Source organism: Eptesicus fuscus, chromosome 13, assembly GCF_027574615.1.
Source record: "Eptesicus fuscus isolate TK198812 chromosome 13, DD_ASM_mEF_20220401, whole genome shotgun sequence".
Taxonomy (NCBI): Eukaryota; Metazoa; Chordata; class Mammalia; order Chiroptera; family Vespertilionidae; genus Eptesicus; species Eptesicus fuscus.
The window spans coordinates 45,099,341-45,126,615 of NC_072485.1; the positions used below are offsets into that span (position 1 = coordinate 45,099,341).

The 27,275-nt window shown below is 41.4% G+C and overlaps 1 protein-coding gene and 1 pseudogene across 1 annotated transcript in view; one reads left to right on the plus strand and one right to left on the minus strand.

The window, feature by feature from the left end:
• Positions 1-11,299, minus strand: part of LOC103294710 (interferon-induced very large GTPase 1-like) — a 33,797-nt gene extending 22,498 nt beyond the window's left edge. The window contains exon 1 of the mRNA XM_054725201.1: positions 11,228-11,299. The gene's annotated coding sequence lies outside the window, so the exon portion shown is untranslated. The remainder of the gene's footprint in view (positions 1-11,227) is intronic.
• Positions 11,300-11,674: 375 nt separating this feature from the next.
• The window catches only part of LOC103302817 (proteasome subunit alpha type-1-like), a 39,405-nt pseudogene continuing 23,804 nt past the window's right edge, over positions 11,675-27,275 (plus strand).

Consider the following 27,275-nt stretch of genomic DNA (forward strand, 5'->3'; position numbering starts at 1 on the left):
GAGAAAAAAGCTGGGGTTGAGACACTTATATCTGAAAAAATAGACCTCAAAGAAAAGGCCATTACAAGTGATAAGGAAGGCCACTACATAATACTAAAGGGAGCAATTCAACAAGAAGATATAACTCTGGTGAACATATATGCACCCAATACAGGAGCACCCAAATACATAATACATCTTCTGGAAGATATCAAGGGAGAGATTGATAGCAATACAGTCATAGTAGGGGACTTTAATACCCCACTGACACCACTGCATAAATCAACTAAACAAAAAATCAGCAGAGAAACAGCAATCCTAAATGACACACTAGATCAGATGGACTTAATTGACATCTTTAGAACATTCCAGCCAAAGCTACAGAATATACATTCTTCTCCAGTGCACATGGAACATTTTCAAGGATAGACCACATATTAGGACACAGGCAAAGTCTCTTCAAATTCAAGAAGATAGAAATCGTATCAAGCATCTTCTCAGGTCACAGTGGCACAAAACTGGAATCAACTACAATAAATACAATCCAAAGAAATCAAACACATGGAGACTAAACAGCATGCTATTAAACAATGACTGGGTTACCAGAGAGATCAAAGAAGAAATAAAAAACATCATGGCAACAAATGACAATGAAAACACAACAATCTAAAATCTATGGGACACAGCGAAAGCAGTCTTGAGAGGGAAGTTCATAGCTCTATAAGCCTACTGCAAAAAACAAGAAACAATGGTAATAAATGACCTAACTCTACAACTCAAAGAGTTAGTAAGAGAGCAACAAGAAAAGCCCAGTCTAAGCAGAAGAAAGGAAATAGTAAAGATCAGAGTGGAGATAAATGACATAGAGACCAAAGAAACAATACAAAAGATCAACAAAACCAAGAGCTGGTTCTTTGAAAGGATAAAAAAGATAAATGAACCTCTAGCCAGGCTCACTAAGAAGCAAAGAGAGAGAACCCAAATAAACAAAATAAAAAATGAAAGAGGAGAAATAACAACAGACCCCACAGAAATACAAAGGATTGTTAAAAAATATTATGAACAACTCTATTCCAACAAACTGGACAACGTGGAGGAAATGGACATATTTCTAGAAAAATACAACCTTCCAAAACTCAATCAGGAAGAATCTAAACATCTCAATAGACCAATAACTATGGAAGAAATTGAAGCAGTCATTAAAAAGCTTCCAGCAAATAAAAGCCCCGGGCGAGATGGCTACACAGGGGAGTTTTACCAAACATTCAAGGAAGAACTAAAACCTATCCTCCTCAGACTATTTCAATAAATTCAAGAGGAAGGAAGACTTCCAAGCTCATTCTATGAAGCCAGCATCAACCTAATACCAAAAGCAGATAAAGAAAACACAATGAAAGAGAATTACAGACCAATATCCCTCATGAACATAGATGCCAAAATCTTCAACAAAATTCTAGCAAATCGGATCCAGCAGTACATCAGAAAGATCACACACCATGACCAAGTAGGATTTATCCCAAGGACGCAAGGATGGTACAATATCCGCAAATCATTAAACGCGATACATCACATAAACAAATTGAGAGATAAAAACCACATAGTCATATCAATTGATGCAGAAAAAGCATTTGACAAAATCCAACACCCAGTTTTGATAAAAACTCTTAGCAAGGTGGGAATAGAAGGATCATACCTCAACATAATAAAAGCCTTATATGACAAACGCACAGCCAACATCATACTCAATGGACAAAAACTAAAACCTTTTCCCCTAAGAACAGGAATAAGACAGGGATGCCTGCTTTCACCACTCCTATTCAACATAGTGCTGCAATTACTAGCCATTGCGATTAGACTAGAAGAAGAAATAAAAGGCATCTAAATTGGAAAAGAAGTAAAACTGTCCTTATTCCCAGATGACATGATATTATACATAGAATACCCTAAAGACTCCATCCAAAAATTATTAGACTTAATAAATGAATTCGGCAATGTAGCAGGATACAAAATTCATGCCAAGAAATCTATGGCATACACCAACAGTGAACTTACAGAAAGAGAGACTAAGAAAACAATCCTATTTACCATAAAAAAATTAAGATACATAGCAATAAACTTAATTAAGGAGGCAAAAGACCTATACACAGAAAACTAGAGGACACTGAGAAAAGAGATAAAGTAAGACATAAATAGATGAAAGAGCATACTATGTTCATGGATTGGTAGAATCAATATCATTAAAATGCCCATACTACCCAAAGCAATCTACAGATTCAATGCACTCCCCATTAAAATGCCAACGGCATATTTCACAGACCTAGAAAAAACTCTCCAGAAATTCATCTGGAATTAAAAAAGACCCCAAATAGCCACAGCAATCCTGAGAAAGAAGAACAAAATAGGAGGGATCTCAATACCAGATTTCAAGCTGTATTACAAAGCCACTGTTCTCAAAACAGCCTGGTACTGGCACAAGAACAGGCATATAGACCAATGGAATAGAATAGAGAACCCAGATATCGACCCAAACCACTATGCTCAATAATATTTGACAAAGGAGGCATGAACATACAATGGAGTCAAGACAGTCTCTTCAATAAATGGTGTTGGGAAAATTGGACAGATACATGCAAAAAAAAAATGAAACTAGACCACCAACTTACACCATACACAAAAATAAACTCAAAATGAATAAAGGACTTAAACATAAGATGGGAAACCATAAAAATACTAGAGGAATCCACAGGCAGCAAAATCTCAGACATATGCCAAAAGTACTTCACCGATACTGCCCCCAGGGCAATGGAAGCTAAAGAGAAAGTAAACAAATGGGACTACATCAAAATAAAAAGCTTTTTTACAGCAAAAGAAACTATCAACAAAACACAAGAAATCCCACTGCATGGGAGAACATATTTGCAAATGGCATCACTGATAAAGGTTTAATCTCCAACATCTACAGGCAGCTTATACAACTTAATAAAAGGAAGATAAATGATCCAATAAAAAAATGAGCAACGGACCTAAATAGAATCTTTTCCAAAGAAGACAGAAAGAAGGCCAAGAGACACATGAAAACATGCTCAACGTCACTAATTATCCAAGAGATGCAAATCAAAATAACAATGCGGTACCATCTCACACCTGTCAGAATGGCTATCATCAACAAATCAACAAACGACAAGTGTTGGCGAGGATGCGGAGAAAAAGGAACCCTCGTGCACTGCTGGTGGGAATGCAGATTGGTGCAGCCACTGTGGAGAACAGTGTCAGGGACCAAGAGTCGGTCAAAGGATTAACTCTGACCTTCAGTAAGTTACTGTAACTAGGCCCACTTCCTCTTGCCTGAGGACAAAGCATTTCTTCTGTAGCCGCCCTTCAACTGCCACACCCTTTATCTATAGTTACGACTTTAGCCGATTATCTAGGTCAGCCCCCACCCCTCCTAGGCATCCACCCTTCTAGAAATCACATATAAGGAACGCTGTAAAAATAAAGTTTTGAGGCTTGATCAGAAACCCCTTTGTCTTGCCTCCATTCTTTGCGTCCCTTGTCTGTCTCTCATTCTCTTAGGTGCGCCGCCTCGGTACCCCCGCTAGAAGACCCCGCAGGTCGGGGAAAGAACAGTATGGAGTTTCCTCAAAAAACTGAAAATGGAACTCCCATTTGACCCAGTAATCCCACTCCTGGGAATATATCCGAAGAAACTAGAAACACCAATCAGAAAGGATATATGCACCCCTATGTTCATAGCAGCACAATTCACCATAGCTAAGATTTGGAAACAGCCTAGGTGCCTGTCAGCAGATGACTGGATCAGAAAACTGGTACATCTACACAATGGAATACTATGCTGCCATAAAAAAGAAGGAATTCTCATCATTTGCAGCAACCTGGATGGAATTGGAGAACATTATGTTAAGTGAAATAAGCCAGTCAATGAAAGAAAATTACCACATGATCTCACTCATTTATGGGTAATAAAGAACATTATAAACTTGAACAAAAAGATAGATACAGAGACAGTAAAGCATCAAACAGACTGTCACATTACAGGGGGAAAGTTAGGGAGAGGTGGGGGAGATAAGAGATCAACCAAAGGACTTGTATGCATGCATATAAGCATAACCAATGGACGCAAAACTCTGGGTGGTGAGGGCATATATGGGAGTGGGGTGGGGGGTGGCAATGGTAAGATATGTACACATATAATACCTTAATAAAAAAAATTGAAAAACAAAAACAAACAAACAAAAAAAGAATGAAATAAAATATTTGTAATTGGTGTTAGACAATTTCTTAAAAAGTTAAATATGCACCTGCCATACAACTCAGATATTTCACTTCCAGGTATCTACCCATGAAAAAGAAATATATATGCCCATCAGAGATTTGTGAGAAGATATTCATAACAGCTTCGCCCTATAATTGTTTAAACTGGACATTCCCTAAATAGGTAAACAAATAAATAAAATATGCTATATAATGACATACTACTCAACAATAAAAGTAGATAACTGCTTATACATGCAGCAAGCTGGTTGAATATAAAAATTATTATGCCAAGTGAAAGAGGCCATCAATAAAATAATACATGAGTATATTATTCCATTTTTATGAAATACTAACAAATTTATTGCAACAAAAAGCATAGCAGTGGTTGCCTGGGGATGGGCAGAGGGAGGCAGAAATGGCAAAAGCACACTAGACATTCTTTGGCATGATGTAAGTGTTTTGTATCTTAACTGTGGGAATGGTTTCAAGGTTTTGATGGTTTCAACCAGGCAAAATTCATCAAATGTATACCTTACGTGGGTGCATTTGTTTGTACACAAGTTATTTCTCAATGAAATTAACATCCTATATAATAATCCTACCTAATAATAGAAAAATATGCAAATTGACCGCACCTTCGCTATGCCCAAACCACACCCACCAGCCAATCAGGGTGAGTATGCAAATTACCCCAACCAAGATGGCGGGTAATTTGCATATCAAGACAGCGAGGCGGGCTGGCGGAGAAGGGAGAAAAGCAGGCGGGCTGGTGGAGAAGGGAGGAGCGAAGGCGGGGCCGGGGGGAGAAGGAAGGAGAGCAGGTGGGCTGGCAGAGAAGGGAGAAAAGTAGTCGGGCTGGCGGAGAAGGGAGGAACACAGGCGGGGTGGGGTAGAGTGCAGCAGGAAGCCCTATTGCAGGATTCTTCCTGCAACGGGAACACTAGTCCTATATAATAAAAGGGTAATATGCAAATCGACTGAACAGTGGAATGGCAGGTTGCTATGATGCACACTTACCACCAGGGAGCAGATGTTCAGCCAGAAGCAGGGATCACGGCTGGTGAATGTAGCGTCAGTGGCAGGAGCCTCTCCCACCTCTGCAGCAGCACTAAGGATGTCTGACTGACGGCTTAGGCCTGCTCCCGCTTCCAGACTGTGAGACGGTGCAGGCCAGGTTGAGAGACTCCAGCCCTCCAGTGCACAAATCTCGTGCACCGGGCCTCTATAAAAAACATAAAAACTTAGGTTTTAAGCCAGATAGAGGAACTCACATGATACCTTCTTCTATGAGACCTTTCAGTGGGGGTTCATAGAGCCCATTTATATGGGGTATGTGCTCACATTAGACATGACATTCCTGAAACCAGTTACACTCCATGTTCTAATTTGCTTTCAGAATAGTGAGACTCTGGAACTTTACCTGAAGTATTCTGAAGTCAGATAGCAGGAGGATAATTTTTCCCTTCCCACAGTTTTGTCCATTTTTGTCCTTGTGTATCTAGTGATTAGTAGTAAATTCCCAAGCTGCAGTTGAAGCATAAGGCATTGTTCTGAGGACAGAAAGGAACTGAACTGGACCTTGGACCAGGGACATCCAAGTGCTTGGAGGGTGTGTGTGGCTCATTGAGTCAAATGAAGAAGAAGGTTCATTCCCTGGAGGCCTAAGGGAATGAATCCCCTTCAGTGCCAGTCTCAGACAGAGATGTGGCTCTCACCATCAGCGGCCATGCAGTGGAATATAAATAAGTGCATCCCAAATTTCACCCACCTTCTTTCCAAACCTCTTCTTTTTGTTCTCTCAATGCACTCGCCCTATTCCCATCTTACTAATGTCTCAGGCCCCAAAGAGAGTGATGTTTGAATCTTCTATCTCCTCTGTCCTTACAATCAGATATGACATCTTTATAATTTTCAACCTAATTGACTCACACTTATTGATTTCCTAAATGCAGGCACTTTGCTTGCCCGTAGGGTTAGAGAAATAATTAAGAAAAGGTCTGAGAAGGTGCTGTGAACTCACAATCCTGAAGCATAGGGATGGGCTAGGACAGTAGGAAAGATGATACTAAACAGTATTGTTGAGGCTCTTCTCACATTTGGTGACCTCACTTCTAATTCTAGAGAATGGAGAAGTCTTATGGTCAGACCTTTCTCACATATTTTCCCTTTCAATTAAGACTGTAATTCCATTCTTATGTTCTTTTCCTGGTCTCTAAGGAAGAAGTGTCCCGAATGTCTTTGCAATGCTGACTGTACTCTAAATCCTGCTCCTGCTCACCTCCCCTTGGGTGTTGTGTTCCATATATCAAGTCAAATAGCTTGAGTACCTTGCTTTCATGGATTCTTTGTTTTGGAAAGGAAAACATGCTCAATCCTTCCCATCCCATTTAAATAAAGATTGGATCCTAACTCCTCCATAAGTTTTTATTTTCTTTATATATTCTTAATTGCCAGATTTCTCAAAAAACAAAACAAAACAACAACAAAAAAGCCTTTCTGGGTTAATAAATGTTTGTTTGATAAAATGAACCAAAGAATGCATCCTGTCCACTTACCCTCTTTTCTAATTTCTGCTCTCTTCTTTTAAAGAAAAATTCTCTGTACACCTGATACTCATACTCTATAGTTTCCCTATCTAGAAGATCACTCCAACCTTTTCATCCTGATAAATCTAGGGACCTTCTCTATCTGACTACCTCTACTCTCTTGTACCCATCACGATGATGTGCCTTTCAACAAAATAGGTCATATAATTACTATGGATCAGAGGGTTAGCAAAGATATGTTTAAAATTGCAGCATTTATTCCACAGATATTTATTGAAGGGTGTCAGCATGCTGGGGAATACTCTAGTTGCTGTAGAATAATTGAATAAGATAAGTTAGACCCCTGTCCTTGGATATTTTACATTCTAGCAGCGTAAAGCAGATCATAAACTTGTAAATTCTCGAATAAGCAAAATAACTTTAGATTGTATTAAGTGCTAAGAAATAAGTAAGCAGTAGTAAGACAGAGAGAAACTTGAGGCTGCTTTCCATCATATGGTTAGAGAATATGTGTTTGAGGAGTTGTGACTCTGGTGCTAATCATGAGCTGATGTAGACTCTTGCCATGTCCAGCCTTTTCCAGTCTCTATCAAATTTAATTACCCATCAATTCCACTTCTGGGTAAATATTCAAAATAAATAAAAATGCTGACTTAGAGAGATCAGCACCCCAATGTTCATTACAGTATGCTATCTAATAAAAGAGTAATATGCAAATTGACCACATCTCCTCTATACCCACAAGCTATGTTCACCAGCCAATCAGGAATGAGTATGCAAATTAATCCAACCAAGATGGTTGTGGCCACAGAGAGAGCAGGAGGCTTGGGTTTCCCCGGCAATGGAGGAAGCCAAGCTTTCCACCTGCCCTGACCTGCCTTGGCCTCCGCTTAAGGCTACAAAGTTTCAATTATAGAAGATAAATAAATCACAACAAAATGGCGGCAGCCATGGAGCTGGAGAGAGCAGGAGGCTTGAATTGCCCCTGGAGATGGAGGAGGCCAAGTTTCTGCAGCCCTGGCCTGCCTTGTCCTCTGCTGAAGGCTACAAAGTTTCAATTATATAAGATAAATAAATCCCAGATACCAGGGCCTCCGCTTGGGTCTCTGGGGGGCATGGCCAACCTGCAAACCATCACAGGCCCCTTGCCCAGGCCACACACACTCAAAGGAAACCCCCACCATGATCAGGGACACCCTTCAGGGCAAAGCAGCCAGCCCCCACCTGTGCACCAGGCCTCTATCCTATATAATAAAAGAGTAATATGCAAATTGACCATCACTCCAACACACAAGATGGCTTCTCCCATGTGGTCAAAGATGGCCACCACAAGATGGCCAGCAGGGGAGGGCCGTTGGGAGGGACCAGGTCTGCAAGGGAGGGCAGTTGTGGGCAATCAGGCCAGCAAGGTAGAGCAGTTGGGAGGAACCAGGCCTGCAAGGGAGGGCAGTTGGGGGCTATCAAGCCTGCAGGAGAGGGCAGTTGTAGGGGGACCAGGCCTTCAGCGGAGGGAAGTTGGGAGTGACCGGGCCTGCAGGGAAGCACAGTTGGGAGGGACCCAGGCCTACAGGGGAGGGCAGTTGCAGGTGACCAGGTCTGCAGGGGAGGGCAGTTAGGGGCAAACAGGCTTGCAGGGGAGCAGTTGGGCATCAATCAGGCCGGCAGGGAAGTGGTTAGGGGGTGCTCAGGCTGGCAGGCAGGCAAGAAGTTAGGAGCCAGCAGTCCTGGATTGTGAGATGGATGTCTGACTGCCCTCAAGGGGTCCCAGATTAGAGAAGGTGCAGGATGGGCTGAGGGACACTTAGCCCCCACTCCCCCACGCATGAATTTTGTGCACTGGGCCTCTAGTTCTTTATAATAGCCAATACAAGGAAACAACAGACTGGGCTTAGGGAAACCCCCACAGTTCACGAATTTCATGAATTGGACCTTTAGTTCAATGATAAAAAGAAGGAAATCTTGCCATTTAACACAACATGGCTGGACCTGGAAGTCATTATGCTAAGTGAGGTAAGTCAGTCAGAGGACAGGTATAATCTCACTTGTATGTGAAAACTAAAACAAACAGAAACAAAAACAAAGGCACTCACAAAGAACAGATTGGTAGTTTCCAGGGGTGGGGGATATGGGGGTCAAATGGGTAAAGGATATCAAAGGATACTAACTTACAGTGATAAAATGGATGAATCCTGAATATGTAATGTCCAGCATGATGACTCTAGTTGATAATACTGTATTATATATTTCAAAGTTGCTAAGAGAATAAAACCTTAAAAATTCTCATCACAAGAAAAAAGTTGTAACTAGTGTGGTGATGGATATTAAGTAGACTTATTATGATGATCATTTTATTATATGTATATATCAAATCAGTATGTTGTACAACAGAAACTAATATATTTTTATATGTCAATTATATCCCAATAAAAAATTAAAATATTTTGTTTGCCTCTACATCTGTACCTTCTAAAAAAATAACAACACTTTTTTTTTTTAAATCAGAAAGACTTATATATTGTCTTAAGAAGCTAAGAACATTCCTGGGCAAGTGGTATAGGGAAACCAAGGCAAGAAAATTAGACAAGGACAAACAATTTGAACAACTTACAGCTAGCCTTTGAATTGCAAGAGCTTGTCTTCCCCATACAGTTGAAGGCAAATGGTTTGTACCTTCCCTCCCTAATCAGAGCATACATAGTTAAATCACCATGGTATGAGAAATAGAGAACAGAGACCCAATTAATGCCATTTGTGCCAGTTAAACCCAAGAACAAATGATGTTAGGTGAACAAAGGACAAAACCCCATAAAAGCCAGACAGACCCAAGGTAAAAGTAGACAAAAGTAAAGCAGACAAAAGAATGATCCCAATCTCCCCTAACCTTCATTTTGATGCATCAGTACATTAAAAATGCACCTGGAAACTGATGAATATTCTGCTGAAACCCTTCCCTAAGATTCTTGCCCTTGGACAAAAGAAAGAAAGAAAGAAAGAAAGAAAGAAAGAAAGAAAGAAAGAAAGAAAGAAAGAAAGAAAGAAAGAAAGGAAGGAAGGAAGGAAGGAAGGAAGGAAGGAAGGAAGGAAGGAAGGAAGAAAGAAAGAAAGAAAGAAAGAAAGAAAGAAAGAAAGAAAGAAAGAAAGAAAGAAAGAAAGAAAAGGAAGAAAGAAAGAAAAGGAAGAAAGAAAAAAAAGTAACTGTCCTCAGAACAAAGACTCACTGTGGGTTCACTCTAGACTAGAGCATGCCTATGCCCCTCCCCCCTAAACTCTAAGGGTCCCCACGAGACTTGCAACCAGGAGAGAATAGGGCAGCAGCAGCTCATCCTGAGCTAACCCCCTGATCCTATCTCCAAGGCCCCCTTTTCTCTGACTTCCCAGTGAGCTAAGAGCAGCCCACCTTGAATCACTTCTTTCCTATGTTTCTAGGGAGCGAAAGGAGAGCACCGCCTAGGCTCTCTCCTGTTGCTTCTTGTTCCCTAAGTTCTTCCTGTGTTTCACAGTCCCCAGCTTTAGTACACATTCTCTGAAAATCACCTGGATTCTGTTGTGAAATCTTTTCTATACAAATCAAGAACCCACGCACTTCAGGCTGGCCTGAGGCAGACCTGCTCCAGGCCATCCAGGTCCCTTCCTGTCCAGTAACATTATTATTCCTTTTGAATTTGGAGATGCTCTTTGGACATGTTGGATTAATGATGTAGAATGGCTTATTGAATTAGAAACTCATCCAAACTTCCTGGCTGTAGCCATTTTGGGGTATCCATACACTTCTGATGGGAAAAATGGTGATGGAGGCACCTTTAAGGTTTTAGAATCCCATTTTTTCTTATTTCTTCCCCTAAATAAGTTCCTATAGGATACTTTTTGAACATTGGGCATTAGTTTGCCCTATTTATTTGACTTGTTTGTATGAAAAGCTGTTGTATTTGTTATCTCTCTTCCTATTGTGGTCCATTGTGGCCATTGCATCCTGAAACTCAGATTTAAAACATTTGTTTACAAATTTTTGAAAACTCTTCATTGGTTTAGGATATGATAACATTACTTGGCCATGGCCTTCAAGGCCTCTCATAATCTGGCCATAACCCAGTTCCTTCCACAACCACTCTTTTTCCTCTTCCTACTTTCTAGCTCAGTTTCTTCTCTTAGAATGTACACTCTGCCATCCTTCCTCAACCTCACAGTTGTCTTAATCCTGTATGCTGAGGGGATATAGAATGCATGTGGCATTTTGTCAAGTGGATTGTTTTGAGCTGAAGGCAATTAAGACCCAGCCTACTCAGGAAAAGCTTTTAATCTCTCTTTTAACTGCTAAAAAGATTATAGACAGGGCCTGACTGCTCCCTATGGCTATTTCCATACATTTTTGTTTCTATTTTAGTTTGAGTCTGTCTTTGTCTACCCCATTTCCCTCCTTCTTCCCTTACCTGTCTCCTTGAGGTCAGCTCCTGTCTTCAGATCACTCCAGAGAGCCCTGCATGGAGAGGAGGTTCCTTCCCAGAGCCTCGTAAGCTGCTGACTCTGACCTATAGCTGAGTCTCCTAGAGATACATTTATATATCAAAAAGACTTATCTGCATGGCACAGAAAACATTTTTTAACCAATCATTTTCTTTTATCATTCTGTGAATTGTTTCTCCCCCTTGAAGCTCCAGACTCCTACACCCTTCTCCTTAGCTCAGGATAGTGTATGAACCTCAATTGCTTGACTGCCTTTGAGTATTCATGTGTTTTGAGGGCTTCTGTATATATGTAATTATATTTGGTTTTCTCCTGTTAATGTGTTTTATATCAATTTGATTATTAGACCAGTCAACAAAACTGGAAGGGAAGAAGGGGGTGTAATATGTCTCCAGCAGTAAAGGGTCTAGAACATGTCGGACTCTTTGTTTAACCTTCTGTCCCTGTTTAACTCTGTAGCCTCAGGTTTGCTGATGAACCAGAAAGCTGGAATGCCACCCAGAGGTAAAGGTCATGTCCCCAGGAAGGAGGTTAATGAAGGTACAGAGTGTGGATGTTATCTGTTAACGTGGAAATGCATTGTTCTTTCTGGTGATCTATGTGACTACCCACCATATGCTTTCACTGTTAACCCCCATAGAGAAGAGACCCTGTCCTTGGAGGGTGTGGATTTATTCTCTGCCAGCCACCACTGGGAGCAGGCAGCTGATTTGCCCATGTATGTCAATTTCTCCTATTAAAACTCTAATGAATTTGAATAAGGCTACAGGTCAGTTCTTTAGAATCAAACCTGAATTTAGACTGGGGATTTTCCCTAACACATGGCTTACTGCACAGAAGCACCTAGACCCATATGACTTAGAGATAAAACTCACTAATGTCCCTTTTGACTTATAATGAGGCCAGGCACAGACCATTTAATCATTATTTATATCTCAATAAAGATGAACTGAGCTCTTTGCCTCCACTGATCAATCACAATAAAAGGCCTGCAAGTAAATCTTAATTCAGGTTCCCTCCTTTCTCCTGTCCACTGAACTTTGACCTACCCTCCTTGTGACTCAGCCAACAACCCTTCCTTGTAGATCCTGCCTGAAAGTCAGCAAACCTCAGGGGAAAACATTCCCTGATTACCCCACTCCCTCCACACCTGTTCTTCCCAGCAGAACCTTGTTGCTTCTTCCCTGTGAAGACAGTTCCTTGGTGGCCTGTGAGATGCTGGCAGCTCTATGGCTGGGTTGTTTTCCACATCGCAATAGTCTCCTTCCCTTCACTGCAATAATCCTGTCAAAGAAGTCTTTTTTGACTTGCTTAGATGTATTTTTATTTGATAATACAGATTGCCCAAATTGTTTCATTGCCTGTTTAATAGTTTACTCCCTTTTACCCAGATTTGGAGCTGTTTTTTTGTGTGTATTTTTTTGGAACAATAACTATGCCAGATTCCTGTAGTGTTCTAGCACCTTTTAATATGCTGTTTCTCTGACTGCTCCCTATGGCCATTTCCATACATTTTTGTTTCTATTTTAGTTTGAGTCTGTCTTTGTCTACCCCGTTTTCCTCCTTCACTTACCTGTCACCTTGACGTCAGCTCCTGTCTTCAGATCACTCCAGAGAGCCCTGCATGGAGAGGAGGTTCCTTCCCAGAGCCTGGTAAGCTGCTAACTCTGACCTGCAGCTGAGTGTTAGGCTCTGGCTGTGGAGGAGGTGACTGAATTTATACACCAAGAAGGAAGTAAAAAAGTGGTTTCATTTTTTATTTTGCTGGCTATATTTTTCTTTCTAAAAAATCAGCTGACTAAAAATCAGCTGACTAAAAATCAGCTGACTTAAAATTATTATAATTAGAAGACTAATTAATTGAGTGTGTGTGTGTGTGTGTGTGTGTGTGTGTGTGTGTGTGAGCCAATGAGGGTTACGGTGAACACAGAATTGAAAAAACACACATCACAAATAGGATAGAGATAGAATTTGGAAGAAGATATGGGTACATTTTGCAGATCAGTGATTTCCTCAGCTTTGCTGTTCTAATTCTCGTGTAACCTAAGGACAAAGGGAGAAGCATGTTCCCATTCTAATGAAATCTGTTAGTTTTTATTTCAGTAAAGGACGTTTATGCTAGAATTAGTTCTAAGTCTTGAAATTCTGTTTCCCAGAAATGGTTAGTTTGAAAATGAACCAATATTCCAATATTTTATTACTTGATTTGGATGACCCAACTCAAAGGTAAGCTAAGCTCTTAAAGGTGTGTTGTGTAAAAATCTAAAGAGCATATTCTGGCCCTAACCGGTTTTGCTCAGTGGATAGAGCATTGGCCTGCAATCTGAAAGATCCCAGGTTTGATATGGTCAAGGGCATGTACCTTGGTTGTGGGCACATCCCCAGTAGGAGGTGTGCAGGAGGCAGCTGATCTATGTTTCTCTCTCGTTGATGTTTCTAATTCTCTATCCTTCTCCCTTCCTCCCTGTAAAAAATCAATAATATATACATATTTTTAAAAATAAAGAGCATATTCTGTGTTTATGGAGAGAAAGAGATAATTTTACTCTTCTGTATCCTTCATATTCGAGTTTTCTAGTAATGTTATTTCTCACATTTGGTCCTTAAACTTAAATTCAAGTAAGCATTTTGCTTTATCATGTTTCTCTGAATATAATGCATTATAACATTGATTGCAGACCAGTGTCCCTTGTCCTATTGTTCTTTTATTTCAAACTTTTGTGATCTGATGCACAGGTATTCTTCAGGTGAACTTCATACTCATTCTTTTTTTTTTTTTTTAATATATTTTATTGATTTTTTTTACAGAGAGGAAGAGAGAGGGATAGAGAGCCAGAAACATCGATGAGAGAGAAACATCGATCAGCTGCCTCTTGCACACCCCCCAAGGTACATGCCCTTGACCGGAGTCAAACCTGGGACCCTTGAGTCCGCAGGCCGACGCTCTATCCATTGAGCCAAACCGGTTTTGGCAATACTCATTCTTTTCAGTTCCTCCAGAATCTTACCCACATCTCTTTTCCTACTCTTTCTCTTAGATGCATTGGTGTTTTCTTTCTTTATTTTAAGTTTTAGTTTTCAGTTACAGTGGCATTAAATACTATTTTATTTTAGTTTCTGGTATACAGTATTGTGGTTGGACAATTACATAATTTAGGAAATGATCCCCCTGCTAATTTAAGTACCCACCTGGCACCATACATAGTCATTACAATACTAGAAGCCCACTACATGAAATTTGCACACTGGGGGCAGGGTCCCCCAACCTGGCCTGCACCCTTTGCAATCTGGGACCCTTTGGGGAGTGTCCGCCTGCAGGCTTAGGCTTAACCCAACATTCGGACATCCCTCTTACAGTATGGGACCCCTTGCTTCTTACCACCCACCTGCTCACTGCTCCTTACCACCTGGTTCCTGCTCCTTAGTGCTGTCCAGGAAATGGGAAAGGTTCCTGCCACCACCACTATTCTTGCCAGCCATGAGTCCAGTTTCTGGCTGAGCAGCACTCCCCCCGTGGGAGTGCACTGACCACTAGGGGGCAGCTCCTGCATTGAGCATCTGCCCCTTGATGGTCAGTGCACATCATAGCAACTGGTTGTTCTGGCCATTCTGCCGCAATGGTCACTTAGGCTTTTATGCAGACTAGAGGCCTGGTGCACGAAATTCATGCACTCAGGTGAGGGGTCCCTCAGCCCAGCCTGCACTCTCTTGCAGTCTGGGAGCCCTTGGGGGATGTCTGAGTGATGGCTAAGGTCTGCTGCCTACAAGGAGCAGGCCTAAGCCATCAGTCGAACATCCTTAGTGCTGCTGCAGAGGCAAGAGAGGCTTCCGCCACTGCTGCTGCTATCACTAGTTTCCTGCCACCACCACTATTCTTGCCAGCCATGAGCACAGCTTCTGGCTGAGCAGTGCTTCCCCTGAGGGATTGCTAGCTCCTGCATTTCACCAGGGGCTAGCTTCTGCATTGTGCATCTGACCCTTGGTGGTCAGTGCATGTCATAGTGACTGGTTGTTCCACTATTGGGCCAAAACTGGCTCTTTGACATCCCCTGAGGGGTCCCAGATTGTGATAGGGTGCAAGCCAGGATGAGGGACCCCACTGGTGCATGATCAGGGCCAGGGAAGGACATGGGTGGTTGGCCAGCTGGGGAGGGACCACAGGAGAGCTCTAGGTCGTGTCTGGCCCGTCTCACTCAGTCCAGATCTGTGGGACCCCAACAGGAATCTAACCTACCATTTGGAGTGTCTGCCCCTGGTGGTCAGTGCACATCATAGCAAGCAGTTGAGCGGCCTTAGCATATCATTAGCATATTACACTTTGATTGGTTGAATGGCCAACTGGACGACTGGACGACTTAGCATCTTAGGCTTTTATTATATAGGGTTATAGATTATATTCTCTAGAGGCATTGGTGTTTTCTAATAGGCAAGAGTTTAAATGCCAGTCAGGACAGATTTGAATACAGCATCCAACAGTTATTAGCTATATATACTTAGGTCTTGCGAATGGGAAATACAACCCATGTAATGAGAACAGCTGAATAGCGGAATGACTTTTCCCCAGTAGTGCTATCTACCTCACATAACATTAAAGGGGATAAAATGCTTAGCCTGAAATAATGATTCAAATTCAGATTTTTCTTCCTGGCAAATAATTGGTTTGAAGTTCAAATCTATCAAAAGAAGAGGCATCAAGGGGATTGTTTACAAGTGCAATATTCCATGAGTTGTTTAATTCAAATCTTTGAGATTTTCTATATGAGAGCCACCATCTTACAGTTCTTGGGACCTTTATTTTCCACTCATATACTCTGCCTTATATCAGTGTCAATTATCTCGTCTATAGCTATGTTATTGTAACAGAGAATATAAAGCATAAAATATTTATACAATATTGTACCAACTTGAATTAAATATGCTAACTAACAAATTAACAAGTATGTTGGGACAAAAAGACGAAGCAGATTATTTCTGCTAGCAATCTGTATTTTAGCTTCAATTTTAGTACATTGCAGGGACCAACAGTTTCTGTTCCTGTCCAGATAGGAGATAACCGATGACAGAAATTAGACTGATGCAGATCGATTCAACTTGCTGACACTAAGAGCTTTACCATAACCAGGAAGAACACTGCCTGCATGCTCCCACTTCCCTTCCCTCTCCTTATGAAAGCCACCAGCTTGACCAGAGATGTGAAGCTCGTTTTTCAGACAGGAATCGCCATCTTCTCAGGAAGCCAGCACCTGAACAACCCCTCTCCTTTTTACCAACACCTGTTTCATGAGTATTGGCTTTCATCACAGCAGGCAGCCAAACCTGCCTTTGGTAACACTAGGAGTCTACACATGATTGAGTCTGTGACTGAACCACCTCAGAGTCTGTCACATTTGAACACATTTTCTGTATAAGGTAGCAAATGTTGTTTGAATTACCTATAGCCTAAAAATCAGATTCTCAAAAGAGTTCATTCCACCACTGTGCCTCCATTTACTAAGGACATTGCCCAATATGGAGAAAAGACTTTTGGTTTCATTTCTCATTCTTATCTCAATTCTGGGAAATGCTTGTTTTTGTGAGGAGTGTTTGCTAAGAATAAATGTCCTTTCTCTAGCTCATTTGGCTCAGTAGATAGGGCCTTGGCCTGAGGAATGAAGAGTCCCAGGTTTGATTCTGGTCAAGGGTACATGCCCTAGTTGTGGGCTCAATCCTCAGTAGGGGGCATGCAGGGGTGGCCGATCAATGATTCTCTCTCATTACTGATGTTTCTCTCTCTCTCTCCTTCTCTGAAATCAATAAAAATATATTTTAACAAAAGAATAAATGTCTTTTTCTTTTTAATATTTATTTATCAATTTTAGAGAAGAAGAAAGGGAGGTAGGTCTCCACCAACTGCCCTCCCCTGGAGGCCTGGTTGCCCCTAACTGTCCTCCCCTGAAGGCCTAGTCACCCCCAACTGCCCTCCCCTGACCACCTGGTTGCCCCTAACTGCTCTCCCCCGCTGGTCTGGTCCCCCCCAACTGCCCTCCCCTGCAAAACTGGTCCCCCACAACTGCCCTACCCTGCAGGCCTGGTCCCCCCAACTGTGTTCCCCTGCAGGCCTGATACCCCCTAACTACCCTTCCCTGCAGGCCTGGTCCCCCCAACTGCCCTCCCCTGCAAGCCTGGTCCCTCCCCTGCTGGCCTTATCGCCCACAACTGCCCTCCCCTGCTGGCCATCTTGTGTCCACATGGGGGCAGCCATTTGGTGTTGGAGTGATGGCCAATTTGCATATTACTCTTTTATTAGATAGGACTAGGAGCCCAGCGCACAATTCGAAATCACGCAGCACTGCCCACCCTCCGGTCCGGCCCTGTCTCCTTCTCTGGCCCTTGAAGCATCTGCGGCCATTGCTGATCAGACCCTCCCCCAGCACAGGTGCATGTAGGTCCCTGCCACCCCGCCCCCCAATACTGCATGTGTAACCTCCTGTCCAGTCAACCAGTTACAGTGACCCAAATAATTAGCATATTTCTCTATTATATACATATGTAAATTGCATGCAGCTGCATGCATATTCCTAATAAGTGCACTCAAAATATTCTCCAGGATAGATCATAGGATAGAACACAAATCTAAACAACATACTCCTGAACAACTAATTAATCAAAGTGAACTCAATAGGATATAATAAATATTTTGAAACTATTGAAAATGAAAACTCAACATAACCAAAATCTATGAGATGCTGCAAAAGCAGTTCTAAGAGGAGAGTTTGTAGTGATAAGTACAACCATTAGGAAAATAGAAAAATCCTAAACAACCTAACTTAGCACCTCCCTCCAATAACTAGAAAAAGAAGAAGAAACTAAGTCCAAACTTAGCAGAAGGAAGAAAGCAAAGATCAGAGTTTAAATAATTGAAATAAAAAAATTAAATCAACAGCTCGTTTTTTAAAAAAATAAACAAAATGGACAAATCTTTAGCTAGGATCACTAAGGAAAATAAAGATTCAAATAAATAAAAGCAAAATTAAAAGAGGAGACATTTAAACTACTATCACAGAAATACAAAGAATAAAAAAATAAGTGAGGAAATTAAAATTCAATGTTTTATTAATTGTATTATTATAAATTCAAGTTGTATAGTCAAAAGACAGCAAGAATATTAGTGTGTTTTTTAATTTAAAAAATACAAAGAATCATGAGATACTACTATGAACATTGGGTAACCTAGAAGAAATGGATATATTCTTAGAAACATATAATCTCCCATGGATGATAACAAAGAAATATAAAATTTGAACAGACCTGTAATAAGTAAGAAGAGTGAGTTAATATACAAATTCCTAAACACAGAAAACCATGGGACCAATGTCTTCAAATGCAAATTCTGCTGAACATTTAAAGAATTAATACCAACTCTTTCTAAACTCTTCTTGAAAATGAGGAGGAGGGAATGATTGCAAACTCATTTATTTAGGCCAGAATTACACTAAAAACGAAGGCAGATAAGTACATTACAAGGAAAGAAAACTATCACAAAAGAAAAAGGCAATTAACATAACGGGATATTTACAAACAACAGTTCCAACAAGGGCTTAATATCTAAAATATATAAAGAACATATACAAATCAAGACCCAACAAAAAACAATTGAATTAGAAAATGAGGAGAACAGACTTTTCTCCCAAGAAAACATACAAATGGCCAACAGATGTGTCCTATATGGCAGTGGGCAGCTTCTTTTATGCATTCTGAATTAAGGAGGGAATGTAAGGAAGATTACATGAAGGTTTGAGAAAGCAAGGTGGGGATTGACTTAGACCATAGTTAAGATTACGTGCTCTCTTTCAGGTGGTTTCTAGGTAGTTTTGCTTCTGAGGGGTCTGAAAAAAGCCATTTCAAAAAGGTGTGTTAATTTAGATGCACAGAAACAATGGACAAGGCTTGCCTAAGGCAAAGCTACTCCTTTTATTAAATACTAGAGGCCCAGTGCATGAAATTCGTGCACGGGGGGGGGTTGTCCCTCAGCCCAGCCTGTACCCTCTCCAATATGGGACCCCTGGAGGGATGTCTGACTGCCCATTTAGGCCCGATCCCACCGGGGCCTAAACGGGCAGTCGGACATCCCTCTCACAATCCAGGACTGCTGTTTCCCAAGTTCTTGCCTGCCTGCCTTCCTGATTGCCCCTAACCGCTTCTGCCTGCCAGCCTGATCACCCCCTAACCACTCTGCTGCCAGCCTGTTTGCCCCCAACTTCCCTCCTCTGCCGGCCTGTTGACCCCTAACTGCCCTCTCCTGCAGGGTTGATCACCTCCAACTGCCCTCCCTGGCAGGCTTGGTCTCTCTCAACTGCCCTCCCTTGCAGGCAGGGTGCCTCCCAACTGCCCTCCCTTGCAGGACGGGTGCCTCCCAATTGCCCTCTCCTGCTAGCCATCTTGTGTCCACATGAGGGCAGGATCTTTGACCACATGGGGGCAGCTATATTGTGTGTTGCAGTGATGATCAATCTGCATATTACTCTTCTATTTGATAGGATAGAGGCCTGGTACAGGGGTGGGGGCCAGCTGGTTTGCCCTGAAGGGCGTCCCGGATCAGGCGGGGGTTCTCTTGGGGTGTGGGGCGGCCTGAGCAAGGGGCCTGTGGTGGTTTGCAGGCCGGCCACGTCCCCTGGCAACCCAAGCAGAGGCCCTGGTATCTGGAATTTATTTTCCTTCTACAATTGAAACTTTGTAGCCTGGAGCAGAGCCAAGCCTGGGGCTCCCTCCGAGGCCGAGGCAGGCAGCCATTTGTGTTGGGGTTATAATTGAAACTTTGTTGCCTTAAGCGGGTGGGCCTGGCCAGGGTGTGTGGAAAGCTTTGCTTCCCCTGTTGTCAGCGGCAACCCTGGCCTGCTCTCTCAAGCTCCATTCTGCTGCCATTTGTTTGAATTTGTTTACCTTCTATAATTGAAACTTTGTAGCTTGAGTTGAGGCTTAGGCCTGGCAAGGGCAGGCGGAAAGCTTGGCTTCCTCTGTTACCTAGGAAACCTTGCTCTCTGTGGCTGTAGCCATCTTGGTTTGGGTTAATTTGCATACTCGCTCTGATGGGATGATGGGTGTGGCTTGTGGGCGTGGCTTGTGGGTGTGTAGGAGGTATGGTCAATTTGCATATTTGTCTATTATCAGATAGGAAGCTCTCTTGCCTGGGCTGTGACTACCCACCAGGACCTGCCCAGTTAGGAATTTATGGTCAGAGCACCCTTTTGTATCCACTCTTTTTCTTTTTCCTACCCCCTACTTCACTTTCTTCCCTTTGAAATCACATTGTGTCATCTTTCCTCAGGCTCAGTTTCCTTAATGTTGTACACTGAAAGGGAGCAGAATATGCCACCCCAATATGTTCTGAATTGGCATGTGGATTGTTGAGTTGAAGGCAATGAAGACCCATCTGCTTCAGGAAAAGCTTTTTATTGCTCTCAACTGCCTGAAAGAATTTAGATGTGGGGCCTGTACCTGGAAGACAGCTATTACCAGAAATACCTTTTTATGTTAGACTTATCTACCTGGCCTGGCAAACTTTGTTTAGCAAACATTTGCTCTTCTCATCTCATTCGAATTGTCTTTCTTCCCTTTGAAGCCCCAGACCCCACCCTCTTCTCCTTAGCTCAGGATGGAACATGCGCCTCCATTGCCTCACTGCCTTGAGTCTTCATGTCTTTCTGGGGCTCCTATATGTATGTAATTACATGTGGTTTTCTCCTGTTAATCTCTCCTAAGTCATTTTAATTATTAGACCAGCCGATGAACCCAGAAGGGCAGTAGAGAAACTTTCCTCCCCTCCAATATTGTGTTACCTCAGCCTTCCCCATCTTCCTTGCTCAGGTTTCAACACTCCTGACCACTCAGTTCAAGTTTCTCATTGGTGAAGCCTTCCTTTTACTTCCGGATTTAGTTCGTGCCTCTCTTTTCTGTGCTTACAATAGCACCTGTTACCTACATGAGCCATAATAACAATGTTAAACTTCTCCTGGAGCCCTTCCCTCCAGGAGAACAGCAATGGTAAAAGAAATATATCCTCCTTTTTGTGTTCTAATAAACAGCTGACTGCAAAGAACCGCTCTTTCCCTTATGACTTAGAGAGATAAGACTCACCAATATCTTACCTTTTCACTTATAATGAGGGCAGACACAGACCCTTTAAATTCTCATGCTTTGCCTCATAAATAAGGTTAGCTGAGATGTTTGTCCTCACCGATCAATTGAAACAATTGAAACAAAGTGGAACTAAAATTCATAATGCAACTTAAACAGGAGTTAAGCTTCTCACCTTACTCCAGGCTCCTGAACTCTGAATTAAGCACCTCCTGACCCAGCATACAACCCATCCTTAATGATACCTCCTAAGAATCAGCAGACTCTTACAATCCTGCTCTCTTAATACCCTTTCCTTTCTAGAAGAACCTTCTTGTCCCTTTCCCTATAAAATAAAATTCTCTTCTGCAGAGAAAAGCTTAACTCATGTTTTAAATTGCATTCTTTCAGACACTTGCAGCTCTATGTATGTTTCTCTCCCCACCCCCATTGCAATAGTTTCCTTCCCCTTAGTGTAATAATTCTTTCAAATGAAGTATTTTACCAACTTTAGATTTTACTTTTATTTGATAATCTAAATTACTAAATTGTTTCATTATCTGTTTAGATATTGTATTTCCTTTCCTTCAGATTTGAAGCTGGTTTTTTTTTTTGTTGTGTGTGTGTGTGTTTTAAGAATGACAATGCCAGTTTCATGCAGTTTTCTTAGTATGTCTTAACCTGCCTGTGTCTCTGACTGTTCCCTATGACTAGTTCCATCAATTTCTGTTTTTGATTTAGTCTCAGAGTCAGTTGTTGTATCTTTCTGTCTCCCTCATATTCCTCCTTCTTCACCTACCTGTCTCCTTGAGGCCAACCTCCTGTTTTCAGATTATTCCAGAGAGACCTGCGTGTAGAGTAGGTTCCTTCCCAGAGTCTGGTAAGCTACTGACTTTGGTCTCCAGCCCAGACTTAGGTTCCTGCTATGGTGGTGGGGGTCTCTGAGGTCACCCCCAAGCAGGATGGGAAAAACTGGTTCCACACTTCTTATTGGTTATTTTTATCTTTTTAAAAATTCAGTTGATTAAAAGGAATTCCTTGTTTGCTTGTTCATTTTTTTAATTGTGACTCCTGGGTTTTCAAATTATTCCAAATAGAAGACTAATGTTGATGTGAATGTGTGTGTGTGTGTGTGTGTGTGTGTGTGTGTGTGTGTGCGTGTGTATACCATAGTTGGAGGTGGGTGAGCACAAGGGAGAAGCTTTCAGTACTAATTAAAATTGTTAGTTTTTATTTCCCATAGAAGACTTTTTGCTAAAAGTAGCTGGGTTGTTTTTTTTTTGTGTGTGTGTGTTTTTTTGTTTTTTTTTTACTGTGGTTGATTTAAAAATTAGCAAAATTTTTAATGTCATATTAGCTGATTTGGATGATTCAATTCAACACTAAAGTGAGCTAAACTCTAAAAGCATATTGTGTGCTTATGGTGAGAAGGAGAGAATTTACTGCTCTCTTTTACATTAGAGCTTTTTAGTGATGTTATTTCTGACTGCATTCCCCTGCGAAATGGAGTCACTAATGTGAAAGGGCCCTAAAGTGGAACGGAGGGGCCCCTGGGTTTCATTCATGTTCACACCAGATACAACATGAACTTTTAAACTGCCAACCACAAGTGGCTACATCCTGTTGCAGTTCTCAGAACAAGGCCCATTTCTGCGAAATCCAACCTAGCAACTAGCTTATAACCTAGTCTCTATAGACTAACGTTATTTTTGCCTACACCAATCATAATTCTTTCAAAACAAGTATGTAAGGCTGTAGTTTTGCCTTTTAAAGTCTTTCTCCTTTCTCTCACATCCCGCCCTACTTAAAGCACTTTCAAGGTTCCTGCTGAATCTATGTCTCCAGGTAAAAACCCCTAAGATCCCAAATAAACTTTTGATTTGATTCGTAGCCTCAGTTCTTTCTTGCTTGACACCCTCAAACCTAAATCCCATGTACAGCATTTTGTTTTGTTGAGTATTATCTTTGTCCAGGTTCTAATTCATGGTAGTATTGCTTGTAGATAAGTACCTCCTGCCCCACTGTTCTTCTATTTCAAACTTTATGTCTGACACACACATATTCTTTCCAATGGACCTCATACTCATTTTCTCCATTCCTCCAGAAATCCTACCCATGTAGTCTCATATTACTTCTACCCACTCCCAGTATACCTGCACCATTCCACCTTCATGGACTATATTGAGCTCTTCTGTGCTGTTCTCTCATAGCATTTAGTATACACTTACAATTCTCTTATCTCTTGGTGCTGCACTTTATCTGTTTGCTTGTTTATATGATGTCTCCCAAACATCAAACATCCCACCTCTCTGTGCTCCTCCCAGTTTGGGGGCGGGGATCTGTCTTTTTCATTTTTATATCCTAGTTCCAACAAAGTGCATGATATACATAGATAATAAAGAATTGTGTGATGATTGAATAAGAAAAGTAGCCTATCTCTCTGAGCTTGTTTTTTTCATGTATGTGTGAAGATATTAATAGCTATTTCAGTGCGTTGACATTAGGAACAAAAAGGATATAATAGGGCTGGCATATTATCTTACCAATAAGACTTATCTTTTCCTACTCTTTTTGATTAATGTAGGAGCACAGGTGTTTTCTAATAGGCAAGGTTTTTCCCACTTTCCTCCGTTTTATTGAGAAACAATTGACATACATCACTGTATAAGTTTAAGTCATATGACATGATCATTAGATTTACATGTATTATGAAATGATTACCACATAAGTTTCAGCTAACATCCATCATATTTTTAAAAAATGTATCAGATTTCAGGAAGGAAGGGAGAAGGAGAGAGCGATAGAAACATCAATGATGGAAAAAACATTGATTGGCTGCCTCCAGCACGACCCACACTGGGGATCGAGCCTGAAACTTAGGCATGTGCCCTGACCAGGAATTGAACAGTGACCTCCTGATTCATAGGTCCATGCTCAACCACTGAGCTATGCCAGCTGGGCCATCCATCATCTCTCTATATATAAAAGCCCAGTGTCCAAGCAGCGGAACAACCAGAATGACCAGAATGTCAAGTCGCTATGATGCATACTGCAGTGGCCAACCAGCCCAATACAGCCCAATTAGGCCCCCCCCACAACCATCCACATCCCCTCCCCCCCATTGTCCCCACCCTCAAATGGGCCCCCATTGGTGTGGGCCGGCTGGACCCCATCAGTGCATGAATTTGTGCACCAGGCCTCTGGTATTATATAGATACAAGAAAAAAAAGGAAAGATATAAAATAAGAAAAATGTTCTCCTTGTGATGAGAACCCTTAGGATTTACTTTCACAACAACTCTCCTCTATATCACACAGCAGTCAGTGTTGGCTATAGTCATCATGTTGTACATGACATTTCCAGTACTTACTTGCCTTATAACTGGAAGTTTGTACCTTTTAGCCAGCTTCCTTCAATTTCTCCTCCCCACCTCCAATTCTTGTAGCTACAAGTATGATCTCTTTTTACTGACTTTTTTTTCTTTTTCTTTCTTTTAGATTCCACATGTAAGTGTGATCAAGAGCTTTCAGATTCATTCATGTTGTCACAAATGGTAGGGTTTCCTTTTTGTTTTACGGCTGAATAGGATTCAATTGTATATTTATACTACAACTTCTTTATGCACTCATCCATCGATGGATCTTTAGGTTGTTCACACATCTTGTGTATTGGAAATAAGGATGCTATGATCACAGAGGTACAGATATATCTTCCAACTTAGTGTTTCATTTCCTCTGGATATATTCCCAGAAATGGAATGGCTGGATCATATAGCATTTTTGTTTTTTATTTATTTTCATTTTTTGTAGACAGTATTATATATGTACCCCCTGTTTCTCCCCATTTCCCCTTCCACTCAACCTCCACCTCACCCCAGGCCTTCAACATACTTTTGTCTGTGTCCATGGGCTATTCATCTATACATACATGTTCTATGATTAATCTCTTCCAATCCTCTCTACCCGCATCCCCCCTGAGATCTGTCAGTCCATGCCTCTGGTCCTATTTTTATCATCAGTTTATTTTGTTTATTAAGTTCCACATATAAGTTAGATCATGTGATATTTGTCTTTCTCTGACTGGGTTATTTCACTTAGCATATAAATCTTCAGGTCTATCCAGGCTGTTGCAAAGGGTAAGAGTTCTTTCTCTTTTTTATAGCCACATAGTATTCCACAGTATTCCATAGGAGATGTAGCATAGCTTTTTTATCCACTCATCTACTGATAGGCAGTTGGCCTGCTTCTAGATCTTAGCTATTGTAAGTAATACTGCTATGAAAGAGGGGTACATGTATTCTTTCTGATGGGTGTTTCAGTATTCTTAGGATATATTCCCAGAACTGGAATCACTAGGTCAAACAACAGTTCCATTTTTAAGTTTTTGAGGAAACGCCATACTGTTTTCCACAGGCTGCACCAGTCTGCATTCCTAGGGGTGCCTTTTCTCCACATTCTTGCCAGCGCTTGTTGTTTGTTGATTTATTGATGATAGCATTTCCAACAGGTATGAGAGGAAACCTCATTGTAGTTTTAACTTGCACCTCTCTGATGCTTAGTGACATTGAACATTTTTTTCATTTGTCTCTTTGCCATCTGTATGTCCTCTTTGGGGAGGTGTCTATTCAGGTGCTTTACCCATTTTTTAATCAGATTGTTTATCTTCTTGGAGTTGAGTTGTATATGTTCTTTATATTTTTTGGCAATTAACCCCTTATCAGATGTATCATTGGCAAATATGTTCTCTCATACAGTGGGTTCCCTTTGCATTTTGATGATGGTTTCCCTTTTCATTCTTTTGCTGTGCAGAAGGTTTTTAATTTGTTGTAGTCCTATTTGATTATTTTTTTCCTTTGTTTCTCTTGCCCTAAGAGATGTACTGGTGAAAATTCTGCTATGAGAGATGTCTGAGATTTTGCTGCTTATGTTTTCTTCTAGGATTTTCATGGTTTCGTGATGTATATTGTCCATTTTGAGTTTAGTCTTGTGTATGGTATAAGCTGCTGGTCAAGTTTCATATGGCATTTTTAAACACTGTATCTTCTTTATTTCACACCCTTTAATTTCAGAACAAAATAAACAAACATATCACAATACACACTATCCAAATTCAATGTCAAATGTGGGTTCATTAAAATTTTTATAACCAGTGTTTTGAACTCTGCATCTGGTTAATTGGTCTCTGTTTTGTTTAGTTCTTTGTTTGAAGGACAGATTATTTACTTTTTTTCAATAATTTGAATATGTCATCCCATAGTGTGGACTAATTTCCCTGGGTAGGTGAGGCCACCAATTTAACTCTGAGGATGGGGGAAGGCACATGTGCCTTCTTTTCCTGTGCCGTGGTATGTTGGATTGTGAAGTGGGCTATGCTCACTGTGTGCTCTGGTTATATTCCCTTGTCACATAGGCTGAAGGCTGTATTCAGTAGGAGTAGGAGTTAAATAACATGCTGAGATGCAGTGGGAGAAGCAAATGTACAGCCAGTAAAGCTCTTTGTGTCTTAACTCAAGGTGACCCTCACCCCTGGCCAAACAGGTCCATTGGCTTTGCTATGCAAACTATCCTGCCTGCCCTTCCCTGGGCTTCACAGTTCCCTGGATGGAAATGGGAGGCACTGCTCCAGGCAATTCTCAATTTTCCAAATAGGCTCTCTGAGCCAAGAGCTACCATCAGCCTCAGCTGTGAATTGATCATCTGCCTGTGCACACTAGGGGAACTCCTCACACCCAATACTAGCTTTGCTCTTGGCTTTGCTCTGGGGGTGATCAGAGAGTATCTTTCTAACTCTCAGCTCAAGCATTGTTGGGCTACACAGCATCTACTTTCTCTTGTAGCCCCTCTGTCTGATGTGGCCTGGATACACTCTCCACAGTGGGAGGGGCTGTGACTTAGCTCCTTGCCTGGGCTCAGGCTCTGGAAC